We start from the raw sequence: 14,702 nt of genomic DNA, 5'->3' as shown, positions 1-14,702 counted from the left end.
ACGAGAGCAAGGAGAACCTAACCACTTCTCCTTGAGCTTAATGAGGCTTACTCTCAGGTAAGTGAGTTTAGGATCGCAGTCTTAGTTGTGGTGTGCAGACTACCTCCAGACTCTTGATACAGCGAAAACTTTTCGAAATCCTACATGGCTGAGAGCGAGTTTTTAACCTTTCCTCAACTAGGGCTGAATTTCTAACAGAAGCTGGGAAATGCCCTTCTTCAGCTATAAAACAATTAATTTGTATTTCTGATGACCCTATTGATTAATACCTAATACCCCACCCCTCCCTTCTAGGGCTGAAAGCATTGGCTTTACTCTTTATCGTCAGAAATGGTGCGGACGGAGGGGGGAACTGTTAATGGCATTTTACACATTTCCGAATAATGGGCAAGTAGCATACATTGCCCCCTCATATTGGTCTGTGAATCCTTCCGAGAAATTCCAGAACCAGTCTGGAAAGGCTCTCTAATGATTGCTACTAAATCAAATTTAAAAACCCTCGGTAGGTAAGTTCCCTGTTAGGACAGGACTTTTCCCACAGACGTGTGAACGTGTGTGTCTCTCCATAGGTAATGGATCTTAAAAGTTTTCTTTTCGGAAGAATGGCGTCCTTGTATTTTATTGTATTAATTCCACTTAACTAACAGCTAAGAGCCTACCAGCTCTTCCCAAATTCATTGCAGCTGTCAGAAGCTACACATTTTTATCTGAACCTGATTCCGCCCCCCCTTCCCCCTTTTTGGTTGCCAGGAGATCACACACGCACGCGCACGCTTTCGAGGAAAAACTCTCCCTTCTCCTTCCCTGTCTTCAAGCCAGCGAGAAACCGAAAGAGCTTGAGACCATCCTGTGAGGGAGGCGGTCCATTCGGAAACTGGCAACGTTGGATGCGAAACCGACGTGAAATTGACTAGTTTAGCTCTTCCCTACAGTCTCCTGCGCCTCGGACATCACTGCTATCAGAGGCAAAGCTCCACAGCAGGAGGCTGGAAGGCCATCGCCCTTACACTGTTATTGATTCTTGAAATTACTTTTTTTCTTTTTTTTTACTACTTTTGCTCTTTCTCTCATTACTATCTGCGACTGGTAAATACTCTTCCGCCCCTCAATACATACACGCACTTCTCCACCCGCTTCTGTTATTTCCCACGTCGCCACCCACGCTTGTTAAATCCTCATTCATTTTATTATTTGGTATTGCCACTCTTCCTAGTCGTGTGGTTAGGGCCCGGACGCGCGCGCGCACACACACACTCTCTTTCTGACGTCTTACTTAAAAACAAGAACAGTTCCACATTTACAAGCACCCGCCAGTCCCCATGGAAGTGATCGCCTCGAAATCACAGTTGATTGTGAAGACACAATTCCTGCCCTTTGGTTAGATTTGCCTAACCTACATGATTTGTTTCGAGGTTTCAGAAGCGTTCTGAAAACCGTGCTTAATCCTTCTGTCCCTATATTCGACCCTATTACCCAAAAATCCGTATTCGAGATGATGATGGTGGTGATGAAGATCACACCCCAACATTCTCCGCGTCAGTTCTCTCTTATGAAAAGGGTCCACGTCTCCCTGCTGTTTTCATCTAACTACAAGGGCGATACTCTTTAGATAAAGGTTTGCAACAATGTGTGCATGTGTTTGACAGAGAAAGGAGGGGGAAACCAGGAGGAGAAAGAGATTTCAGATACTCCGGTCTGGACTCGGGACCCAGAGAAAAGAAAGTAGACATTGTTCATTTCAAAGGCTTGCTTCTTTCTCTTCAACACCCCCCCACCCCAGTGAAAAAAGGGGGTGGGTGGGATTGTGGGTGGAGTGGCGCGGGGAAGGAAGAGGATCGTTCACAGAACATGGAGACAGCCAGGGGCTCTTTAATCCTCAGACTCTCTTTTACCCCAGGCCTTCTTTAGAAAACAGAGCAGCCACTAAAATACCTCATATTTTCATCTCTCTCTCTCTCTCTCCACTGCAGCACTTGTCTCGCCTATCTTGCCTAGAAGTAAGATGTCCCCATCGCCTCTGGGTCAGTCAGTGATCTCTCTCTCTCCAACGTAACAAACAGCCGGGTTAATTTTATCTCATTAGCATTTCCATAGCAGACTTCACACACAGGATTCTCTCCCTCCCTCCCTCCCTCCCTCACACACACACTAGGCCAACAACCTTCTCCTTTCGCAGGTCTGGATTCTCTTGTAACCCCCCAACAGGACCTTTGTTCGTCATTCTCCATCTCTTCCATCCCCATTTATACCTTTGCCTCATTCCAACTCTTCCTCTTTACCTCCTTCTAACCCTCTTCTAACCCTCCCAATCTCTCTCTTTCCGTATTTCAAATTCTACCAGTTATCTCTTCTTCTGTCTCCAGTCATTTCTCTCTCTTCTTCTTCTTTTTTTAAAAAAATTGATTAATCTTTTCATGCTTTCCATTCACTGATGGTTTAAAACACACACACACACACACACAAGCAGAAATGAGGGGGGAGGGGATTTGGTCAACACCAAAATGGCAAAGTTCAGCTTGGGGGGGGGACCCCTCCAGCTACCTACAAAGAGGCTGGGGGGCTTTGTAATAGCAGAAAGAAACAAAAGTGAAAAGAAAATTGCAGTTGAGTCTCAAGTGTGAGAGTGTGTTTGTGTGTATGTAGATGTGTGCGTGTGTGTGTGTGTTTTAAAGGCTCCTTTGAACTGCCTTTGTGCTGAGTAGGCAAAAAACCTCTTTGGCGATGCCAGTCACGGTTTAAGGAACTTTGAGTTAACCTCTTATATCAAATGAATCTTTTCATTTGGAAACCAATAAATCTCAATCTAAGGGGGCTACCTTTTGTAAAGCCAAGCCTGGGCTTTAGCGGAGGCAAAGGCTGGCAGCTTATAAAAAACAGAAGAGATAAAGTTTGCCTCTGTCCCTCCTACGCTCCCCCCCCAACATATCACCCGGCCATATATATATATATAACACCCACTTGTGTGTTTTTTTTAAAAAAGTGGGAAGTTTGTTTGTTTGTTTGATGATGGTGGTGATGTTTGTGGAGTTGCAACCAGTGGCACAAGGAATCCGGAAGACTTGGACCTTTACTCACAGTAAGCCGATTTACTTCACTATAGTCTTGAACCATCAGGGGTGATTTATGTGCCCGTAAGGGGAAAAAAGACATGTTTTGGACTGGAATTAGAGGGGTGGAGCTTGAAGGTGCCGGGGTGTGTGTGTGTGTGTGTGTGTGTGTGTGTGTGTGTCTGGAGATGGGTATCGGGAGAATTAACCATGCAATCCTATGCATGCCTACTCAGAAGTAAGACTCATTGCGTTCAATGGGGCTCACTCCTCAGTTATAGGATTGCAGCCGAACTGTGCTCGCTTTGAGGAGAGAGCAATCAGCTCAGCTTCTTATTATGACTTGAGTTTGGAGGACCAGATGTTTTAAAAGAACATTTGAAAATAAAAGGTGGAATGATGCATTAGGAAAATAATGGGTCCAGTTCTGCGAATTGATTGCCCCTTTTCCTGAAATTGTATACCCCTTGTAATGTGATTCTAAGAATAAGGGGAGACAATATAGATATCCAGACGGATGGATAGATGTGTTTCCTCTATTTTGTTTTAAACAAACTAGCGTGTATTTATATCTGCATGTGTGTGTGTGTGTGTGTGTGTGTGTGTGTTATTAATTCTGGAATATATACAAGCATACATAAAAGGAAATCTGCAATGCACATGCAGGAAATGCTAATTCACACGACCATTAATCTCTCTTATAAAAAAACAACCAGTACTTCTATGCTTTCATTCGCTGACATGTAACTCACTTCTCCTGTCCTTTGCTTTTCTTTCAAGAGGCTGCCCTACCTCTTTCCCCTTTCTCTTTTTGCCTTCAGCTTGTCTCTATCCAAGAGAGTTATTAATTACTCTTACAAGGCGGACGATTCTTAACTAATAACAAAGTTGTAAATTGCCACCTTCTCCCCAATATTTCTCATTTGTCAGTCTTGATTGATTTGATTAATATTCCACTAGCGGTGGTAGGGGTCGCTTGGAAGCCGGGGTTACGTACGGTAATTCGGCAGACTCAGGACCGCTATGAAGAAATCGTCCTCAGTGGACGATGGGGTCCCTACCCACCAGAGTTAACATGCAAGTGTGGATTACATTGGCAAGGGAGGGGGAAGCATATTTGGGGTGGGAGGAAGGAAGTGACGCTGTAACAACCAGATGGACGTGGAAGAACATCAGATGCTGAGTTGGGGTAGGGGTGTTGAATAAAAATTAAAATGACCCCTGTTCGCCTGTTGATATGAAAGCTTTCCAAGGAAGACGCAAGAATGACACAACCCAAGGAGAAAACAAGGGCTACCCAGGTTTGTGCTGCAATATTTATAACCAACCCATTGTGGATTCCAGTCCAAAGAAAGGCAGGAAGATGAGAAAAGGCCGCCCCATACATAATTTCACTTCTCCTCTCTCCACCCCCCTCACAATCTCAACACATCCTAAAAAGTATTTGCCTTTAAACCCCTTGAACGCCCGGTGGGTTTAAATCGCTTGGAGACGCAGGGCCGTTGGGTTCGGCTAGCTTTTGGGCCTGGAGACCAAATTGTGTCTGAAAGTGAGGGACAGGATGTGTCAGCTTAGATAATTAAAGAGGGAGTGCCCCCCTTCTCCACACAAACACGACCCTCCCTGCCTGGACGCTCAAACAGCGACACCCTCCAAGCGCTCAATCAAACAGGGTTCCCGTTTCTTGGCGTATAGATGTCCGGAGACACGCCTCTCCGCGTCTGGGGGTCAGCTCGGCCAAGTGGATCTCTCTCATGCACCCAGGCGCATCTGAGCTGCCGATATGCGCGCTGAGGGGTGCCTGGCATTTCAGCTAGCACCCAAGGACCCTTGGGGAAGGCGCGCCACCGTCGCTCCATCAGGATCTCTCCTCGCAAATGCTCTCCCTTGCAATCCATTAATATCTGTTTCCTTCCAAGGCCACTTGAGTTATCCCATCTTAATTATATTAAGTGGAGCAGCAGGACTTGCTAGTACTGAACATGACGTATGAGAAGGGCCGCCTCTTCCATCTTCGATTGTTAATATCTCTCCCATGGCCTCTATCAATATTCGCAAGATAATATGCCTGGATAAAGGGGGGGGTGTATTTTATTTCCTCCAAGCGTCACTCTTAAATCTTTTGTACATATATTACAACTCCTTCCTTCTGCTCTATTAAATATTTTACAATTTCTTCCTTCCTTCTCTAGCTTCCTTTTTTAAACCTCTATTAAATATAGTTTTACTCTTTCTTTCTTCTCTATTAAATATGGTTTCTCAATTCCTTCCTTCCTTCCCTCCGAGAGGTAGCACAGGAACACAATTCACTCTTCTGTGACAATATTTGCACGCCACTGTATATATCTATCTACATATATGCGTGTGCGTAATGCTACTCTTAATTATGACCCGAGACTATTTTTAACTTTGAAATGACAGACTCTTGAGAGAGAAGGGCTAGATTTGAAGAAGTAAGTAAGTAAGAAAATATCATGTGTGTACACACACACAAAAAAAACAACAACAACAACTGTAGGTATAAAATATTATACACATACCAGCCGGCCAGGGATAGGTACTTTGAAGTCCCATAGTTTTAAAAAAGACAGTTAAACAGGTGTTTTGGTTGTTGTTTCTAAAGTAACCCCTCATTGAAATCCACGAGGTTTTAAAGTGCTTTACTTGACGGAATTATGCTTTATCATCATACATAAGAAAGGCGATCCCTACAAGGGATGAAAAAAAACCAAACCACCACCCACTCATCGCATTTTCTTACCGCCTTCCTTTCTTTCTTTCTCTCTCTCTCTCTCTCTCTCTCTCTCTCTCTCTCTCTCTCTCTCTCTCTCTCTCTCTCTCTCATATCATGTCAAAAAAAGAACAGTCTCGGGACATACATACATATATACATATATATATACACACACGCACATATATATACAGTGGCGTGCAAAAGTTGGCAAAGGAGAATACCTCTCGGAAGGAAGGAAGGGGGAAGGAATTGAGAAGCTATATTTAATATAGGGGAAGGAAGGTAGGCGACAGAATTGACTATACTGTCATTGCTCCACTTCCTAAACAAAAAGTGTCAAAGGTCTATCTGAATGGTGGACAAAGTGAGGATGAAGTCGAGGGGTTCTAATAAAGCGTCCCCAATTCCAATTTTTGTGCATGTTTACTTGGAAGTAAATCCCATTGTTTTCAATTGAGTTTGCTGCCATGTACAGTGGGACTGTCCAGGGAAACGGGATGTGTAGGATGGGAGGGGTGGAATCCTGACACGTTGCCTTTATGCAACATTTCTCATTCTTACGATACTGTAGGAGATCAGTAAAATGTTCAGTATGTGTGTGTGAGAGAGAGAATGAAAGGGCCCTTGTGGTCAATTTTCTTTCTTTCCCTGACTCTATAGCTCTTGCAAAAGGGGGAGTGGGGACCAAATTAACCTAGATTAAGGCCACCAGACTGCCAACTCTTTATTCCTTAATCTCGATTCTCCCACCCGCCCAGCCCAGCCCAAGACATGCAAGCCTTCCCCCCCCCTTTCCCCCGGATGCACTTAGCTGACAACACCTGTTTCTTCTTTCCCTAGAAACCCAGAGCGGACCTCGTCAATTTCGCGTCTGAAATTGATGACGTCAAGACGGAGCGTTCTAGGCCGGGGAACCGGCTCTGTGTGTGGGCGGGGGAATCAGCTGCTGCGAGCGCTTTCTTCTGCGCGTTCAAGGCTCTGAGCAGGCGCTGTCTAACAAGGAAGGGAGAAGTCAGGCGAGGAGCTCCGCATTTCGCCCCTTCCCCTCTCCTCCCACAAGACTTCGCTTTCAGCTCTGACACTCTCGCGCGCAATTTTTCCTCGCGCAATTTTTGGTGTTGTTTTACGCCGCTAAACATGCCTGAAGTTTAGCAGCAGCAGCAGCAGCAGTGAAAAGCCACAGCTGAATGACAAAGGCTAGGGGGCGAATCGTCCACCTCCCTTCTTCCCCATTGATGTCCAACAGGGCGCCTCCTTTGCTCTGTATCTTGCAGCAAGCAAAGCCAATTGATACTCCTGGGATTTACAAAGGGAACATTTCTTTCTCGAGATCTTGTACAAGAACTCTCTCATTCTCTCTCATGCACACATCTAATATCCATCCCACCCCGCTTCCCCTCTCCTTACTGTCCTTCGCACACATGTTACTCAAAGCAGACATTCCCAGGCAGGATGAAAGAAACTCTCTTAGCACAACCACAGTTACAAGCCCCACACCACCTCTGTTTAATTCCCCCCCCCACCGCCAACCCTCAGTTATAGGGGGATGGCAGTTGCAAAGATTCGCGAGCTACCACAATCCTTTGGCACGATGTTGATGGTCATATTTGGCGTACGGGAGTCCCGGGGCAAGGACTCGCCCACTAGGCTATCTGTGGGATGGTGCTGGCATATTTATCTTTACATTTAAAATTTAAATGTATTCAAAATCACCACCACCATGAAGTCAGGGCCACTGAATCCAATAGTCTTTGCCATCCATCCATTCATTTTTATTCTAGTTTCAATTTCGAAAACTAAGCTAAGGCTCCGGTCCTAGGAATTTAGCATGGGAGCAAATCCCATTGAACTCAATGGGCCCGATTTGAAAGTATGGGGACGCGGGAGGCGCTGTCGTCTAAACCACAGAGCATAGCACTGGCCGATCAGAAGGTTGGCGGTTCGAATCCCCGAGATGCGATGCCAACCTAGCAGTTAGAAAGCACGCCAAAAGTGCAAGTAGATAAATAGGTACGCTCCAGCGGGAAGGTAAATGGCGCTTCCATGTGCTGCTCTGGTTCGCCAGAAGCGGATTAGTCATGCTGGCCACATGACCTGGAAAAACTGTCTGTGGACAAACGCCGGCTCCCTCGGCCAGTAGGGCCTAAAGCGAGATGAGCGCAGCAACCCCAGAGTCTTTCGCGACTGGACCTAACGGTCAGGGGCCCCTTTACCTTTACCTTTATGCTTCGATTTGACCTGTAAAATTATTGAGGGGGGGTAACCGACTAGGGTGAATGGTGTATATGTTGGGGAGGCGGGGTTGTGGGATGGACACGCCCATTTTGTCTTGGCCTCGCCCACAGTTGCCGTGGCCCCAGAGAAATTTTGGCAGAGCGACTGAACCCGGCTGGGCCCTAAAATATCCCATCCTTTTACAGTAATGGGGACTTGTTAAGTTATGGAGTAGATTGGCAGTAGGTTCAGGACTGAGGGCAGAAGAGTTCGTCTTTATTTAAAAAGCGAGATGAGCGCAGCAACCCCAGAGTCTTTCGCGACTGGACCTAACGGTCAGGGGCCCCTTTACCTTTACCTTTATGCTTCGATTTGACCTGTAAAATTATTGAGGGGGGGGGGTAACCGACTAGGGTGAATGGTGTATATGTTGGGGAGGCGGGGTTGTGGGATGGACACGCCCATTTTGTCTTGGCCTCGCCCACAGTTGCCGTGGCCCCAGAGAAATTTTGGCAGAGCGACTGAACCCGGCTGGGCCCTAAAATATCCCATCCTTTTACAGTAATGGGGACTTGTTAAGTTATGGAGTAGATTGGCAGTAGGTTCAGGACTGAGGGCAGAAGAGTTCGTCTTTATTTAAACGGTTTATTGACTCGCTACCATAAGGTATGTGCTGATGGCTCTTATACCGTGATAGAGTTGAAACCGGATTAAGCCAATCTTTCCTAGATGCTTTGAACTATAACTCCCATCAGCCCTAGTGGTAGCTGAGGCTGATGGAAGTTGTAGTCCAAGAGCATATGGAGGGCAGCCAGCCAGGGAAGACTAGAGAAAATCAAGACAGAGTATGGTGGATACGTCAATGCTTATTATCTATGAAAGCTAAAGCAATCTTCCATGTTCAGGAACAGTATGCCTCTGAATCCATGAACAATAGAAGGCCAATACTTTCATAGCGGTCTAGTTTTATCAACCAGGACATTCTGTTCTTACGATAATGAAAGGCAGGGGGGAGATTGGATTAATCGGAGTGAAGGACAGGTCCAAGATATCTCAATAACAACGGAAATTTCAGCTGAAGTGCTCTCTCGCTCTTCTATCTTATGGGACTCCAAAGAGGAGGATGATTTGGATGCAGGTGGACGCACCTTCTATTCAGTCCTCTTCCTCTTTGATAGACTTACCTGGAGAGGAACCCTAGCATCCCAACCATATACCTATGGATGCTGGAATGAGAGAGGCAGGCTGCGGAGAAGCTATGGAACAGTCCAAACTACATACTGTATTCTAAATCTAATTCTTGAAATCGGAGTGATGCCCATTTCTCAGTGCTGTGAGCTCCCGGTTTTAAGGCATTGCGGTTAATTTATAGTAGTCTAATTCGCAACTTCTGTAGGTGAATGAATAACTCTGTTTGGACCAAGAACTTGGCCTTGTGCGCACTTCCTTTAAGCCGCCTGTTTTATTCTCAAGTGATAGACCACGGATGAAGTACCCCTGAAGTGATGTATGAGGAGTGAGGAAGAGATTGGGGCTACTTTGAGGATTGTTGGGGAAAGTCTTTGAGACAAACAAGCTGGGAAATGGAGCAGGACATGGCAAGTTGAGGGAGGTATTAATAACACACACACATCGCTTCAAAGAAGCACCAACCACCCTGCTGTAAATAACTCAACACGTTTCAGGGAGTCCCGGAGTCGTGGCTATTGCTCTTGCCTTATTGCCACCAGGACTTGTTCCTAGGCGTCAGTCAGTCGATCAATTTCCTCTTTTCCCCACCGATTATCCCCCGGTTTTTCCAGATTCCAGAAGCAAAAGTAACAGAGAACCTCGTAACTCTCTAAAGCCTAACCCATTTGGCTTTTCGTGGACTCTCTTCGATCTTCTCTTGCAGCTCTGCTCGTAGGTTCCTCCTTTCCACCTTCCAGAATAGAACTTTATCCTTTTCCGCGCGGGTTGCGGGGCGTGGGGGGGAGAATACTATGTCGTGTGAACTATGAAGGCCCTGACTCTAGGGCGCGTGTTCCTCTGAGAAAGCCTGGAGGAAACCTCCTCGCTCCCTCCAGCGACATATATTCTCTTGCAAAAAGAAAAAAAAATCGCACGACACAACCACGCGTCTGCTATCCAACCCGGAGTCCCCCCTCACATTAGAAACCTCTCCTCTCCTCGGCCTTGAGAAGGAGGGTGCCTTCTCTCCCTACCCACCCCTGACCCATAAATGCAAACCTCCCCTTTCATTGCAGTTCCCGTTGACCTGCAATGGGGAATGGGTCAGCTCCCCCTCCCCTTGCATAGCCCCCACCCGAAAAAAGTTTGCAGTGTTTCTCCCCCACCCAGTTTAAACAGCCCTCACCTCCACCCTCAACGACCCTGAGCACCACAGCCTCAGATCTCCAAGGAACAGGCCGTGAGGAGGCTTAAGGGAGAAAAGTATAGAAATCCTGGCGTGTGCATCAAGCTAATGATAGATTTCCCCTCCCCTCATCACCCCTCCCTTCCCCTTCTGCGGTGTGTGGGATGGTTTGATATATTCCGGTGCCTGGGATTAATGGTTAAATTTCAGACTGCATTTTTTTTTTATGAAAGCAGTCCCCCCTCCCTCCTTTCCTTCTCTCTCTAATCCAGGAATCATTAGCAACACCCTCTGGCTACATGTTTTCCACCGCTGAAACATTATGATCGGGTTGTAATACAAATTCCACAGACTTACTTTGCATCTTTGTGGTAGGAGACGTAACGGCAATAATATTATTTTGGGAAAAAATATTTTTTCGGTTCTCCCCCCCCCCCCCCAGTTTCCCCCTCTCTCGCCTACTCTCTCCTTTCATTTCTTTATTTTATTTTAAGGTCAAACACCCACAGACATTTCTCCCAAGGATTTGGGAGGTGCGCTTGTCTAAAACGATAACAACACAAAGCTCCACACTATCCCCAAATTTCGTGACTGTCTGTCTTCTTGTCTATCTCTCGATCTCTATATAGCCCTTTTATATGTACGTGATCAAAGCGTGGCTCTTCAATTCCACCCCCCCTCCCGCCTTTTGAATCCTTTGTTATTAAGGAAAGTGGACTCCGCGTATTATGTCCTCTCTAATATTCAAAATTGTAAGACAGAAGTCTTCCTCACTTATCACGGGGGTCCACCTGTCGCAGCTGTTTGGATCTATTGTTCTCAGGATAGAATCTGTTTAGACTCATTTTTACTCTCACTCCCCCCTCCCCCCCTTATATTTTCTTTACCCTGGAAAACACTCTACACGAATTAATGATGGGTGGGAAATATCAAGAAGCCAGGGAAACAACAATATTTTTAAAAACGCATCACAGATGCACAAATGTTTGTACCTTCTTGTTCTCCTCTGCTCAGCATCTTTGAGTTGCTTCACAGATTGTGGAAACGAGGCGTGAGCCTAGAATCAGAAACCTTAGAAACATGCTCTGTTCGAAGCCGCCTCTGTGCCGGGAGACGTAACTTTTCCGTTCGGTTCGATAAGTGTGGTATAAACAGATAGAGGGACTCTAAGAATTTGCTTATAATAAACTGAACCCCAGCCTATGTCTAAAATAAATGTGTCTCGAGGAAAATGTTTCCCCGCAAGCGTCTGCGGTAGCATATGAACGCCTTTGAAATACTTACTTATAATTCGCGCCTTTCATAGGATCGCCTTTTTCATCATCTCCCCCTGCATATTTCATTTTATGAATATTTATATTTGTTATTTCCAAAAATAAACAACAACCACAACCAGAAGGGATGATCATAAATATATTTTCTTCCAAATTTGAAGCACTGGCCCTCAGACACTTTTTTAAAAAATACTGTTATTTATCTCAAATAGATTGTTTTTAAAATATCCCAGTTTATTCGCTAAAGTGTATGTCTGATTCTTTAAAGGGGAGAGATTGCGATCGACAGGCAGATAGAGAATTATCACTGATTTAGAACTTGTACTTGATTTGACTAGGCAAACGTTTTGGTTTCTGCCTCTGTGTGTGTGAAAAACTGAAATGTCCGCCATTGTGGCCAAGAATTAAAATATGAACATAATCCCTTCGCCAATGGCGGTTGAGTCTCTGCCTTGGTTTGATTTTCCTCTGAGCATTTTTCCCCCTTGGCGTTACTCGATAGCTTTCCTTTCCATTGACTCACGAGGGTGCGTTTGGGTTACCTCCAAACTTTAAAAAATAAATAAATGAATGAATACCGGGGTTTTAAATTATAGGCGAGGTGTGAAAATCTATCCGTTATTGTATAGCTTAAATTCAAACATTGCCGGTTAGGTTACAACTTGTAAGTCTTTGAGAAACCGTACACCCAAGGTTGGTTTTGCGTTTCTTCTCTGTCCCGTCCCCCCCCCCCCCCGCTTCTTCACACATACACCCACACATTCTGATACTACAGGAGATAGCCAGGAAAGATACAATGTATCTTCAACTCCGAGCGAAAGGGGCACTTTCAAGTGTCCGATTCTATTAGGTCTCTTTGATTATGAGAGAGAGAGAGAGAGAGAGAGAGAGAGAGAGAGAGAGAGAGAGAGAGAGAGAGAGAGAGAGAGAGAGAGAGAGAGAGAGAGATGCAAATAGCACCAGCATAAAGATCTTCTGGACTTGCAGTTTGTCTTTCAGCGGCAAGGTGGCGCTCCAAGGTGACAGGTTTGGGCGAGAGAGCCCCTTATTAGCATGGTTTCTGCCGCGGAGATTAGGAGAGGGTTACAATTCCATTGGGCAGCTCTGCAGAAAAGACAAGATAGAGCAAACAAACCTTCAAACAGTCTGATTTCTTAAATAAGAAAGAGACAAAAAGGGGGTGGGGGGGACTGGCAGGTAGAAATGAGACTTACTCAGGAAAAGTGCAAAGCATGTGTTTTCTCGATACATCTTAGATACACACACACACACACACACACACACACACACACCAGGCGCATTAAAAAAATGGGGGGAGGGCTTACAAGAGATAAACGTAATTATAAATAAGTGAGTTCGAAAACACGAAGGAAGTTATGTTACTGATTTTAACCTAGGCAGCGTCCAGAGCGAGTACAAGAAGAAAGACTGGAGAAGCAAGACGAGATTCTCTCTTCGTAAGTTTTCGGGGTTCGGAGAGAGATTCAGTTCGATTTTGTGCTACGAGACAGAGGTGATGGTGCAGAGGGGGGAATTTGTAGAAAACATGCCAATCGCTGCCATGCACCTGCTTCTTCCACTTTCCCTTCCTTTCCTCTGCCAAATTTATTTATTTTCCCACTCTCTCTTTCTCCTGGAAACAGAGGCGAAAATGTCTGGGATTTGAAGATCAGACGAGGGGGGTGCGATCAGGCCGTGTTACTGCTTTCTTTCAAATAAAACAAACAAAGCAGCCAATATGTGGCCTGCAACTTCCTCCAAACCCACATGATCGAGTTATTACATTCCTATGCTAAGGTCTTTAATTTCGCTCTCCGTCGACTTAGATTTTCTTTTAAAAACAGAGACAGTGAAAGGAAGCGGTGAGGTTTAGGAATTGTTTCCAAACTGACTAGTAGTTTTAACAACTTTTCCCTTTTGTCCCTAGTCTCTCTCTCTCCCCCCCCCCCGAATTTTTCTTATGGTGGGGAGTAGAAATGGGAGAAGATGGGCTCTTTATCCCTCCCATCTTTCCTTCAAGGACTTTTCCTATTAAAAATCAAGACAAAAATTATTCCTAATTAACCTCCGGTTCAGTATCTCCTCTGTGGATAGGCAGGAGACGCGGCCTAATGGAGGCATCGGTTTCTATGATATTAAAATAGATTTGAAAGGCAGTTCAGAACTATCTTTGCCGTGTCCTATCCCCCTTCATTGTGGTCTTCTCAGTTATGACACCCCACCCCACCCCTCAACTTGTGCATTTGGAGCACAAACGATATATTGAGTTTGGATATGTTTGTTTTGTTTTAAATACATCTGAACGCAGAGAGCAAAGAAAGATCCTCCAAACGTCGGCTGAGGCCTTGGAGGATGCGATGCGTCCAAAGGGAAACAGCCGCGATGTTCCTCTCTGGCCTTCCTTCACCATTCATTTCTCCAAGTATTTTATTTGCCCAGTGTGATGAAAAGTGACACTCGCCAAATAGACAGCTTCTGAAAGTAATGAAGTCAGATGTGGCTTTAACCCGACGGTTGGTACAAATACATGTGAAAACGAGCGGGGAACATTATCTGCTCGCTTAACTACCGGTAGCAGCTAAAATACAGAGACCGCGCTTGCCCACCCCCACCCCCGGCATACCATTGTCCCGCCAGGAAAGGATCTGTAGATTTCATTTCAGCGTCTCCCACCCTATGTAATGACAATGTCCATCGCAGATATTAAGACTCGCCTCTTTCAGTTTCCACAATGTCTAGGAAAGAAGTCGCAAAAGAGAAGTTGATGTGAATTGTTTTTTTTTAAAGCATTTCTTTCTTCTTCCCCTTCCCCTTCCCATTCTTTCCTCGTGGAGAATTCCATCGACCCATTTCTCCTTTATTAAAAAAAACCCCAAAACAAAACGTCCACGCCTTTCTCAACACATTTCTGTGAGAAATACTTCCCGATCTGGAAAGAAACCAGCAGCATTATTCCTTCCTCATCGCTCCCAAATGTATCATAACAATCTGGGTGCATTTTATTATTATGCCAATTGCTTGTTGTCATACTTTGGGCAGGAGGTGGAGAAGGCCCTCTCCTCCTCCTCCGAAATATT

The sequence above is a fragment of the Zootoca vivipara genome, chromosome 14 (assembly GCF_963506605.1).
Source record: "Zootoca vivipara chromosome 14, rZooViv1.1, whole genome shotgun sequence".
Taxonomy (NCBI): domain Eukaryota; kingdom Metazoa; phylum Chordata; class Lepidosauria; order Squamata; family Lacertidae; genus Zootoca; species Zootoca vivipara.
Note: the sequence above shows the minus strand (reverse complement) of the source record.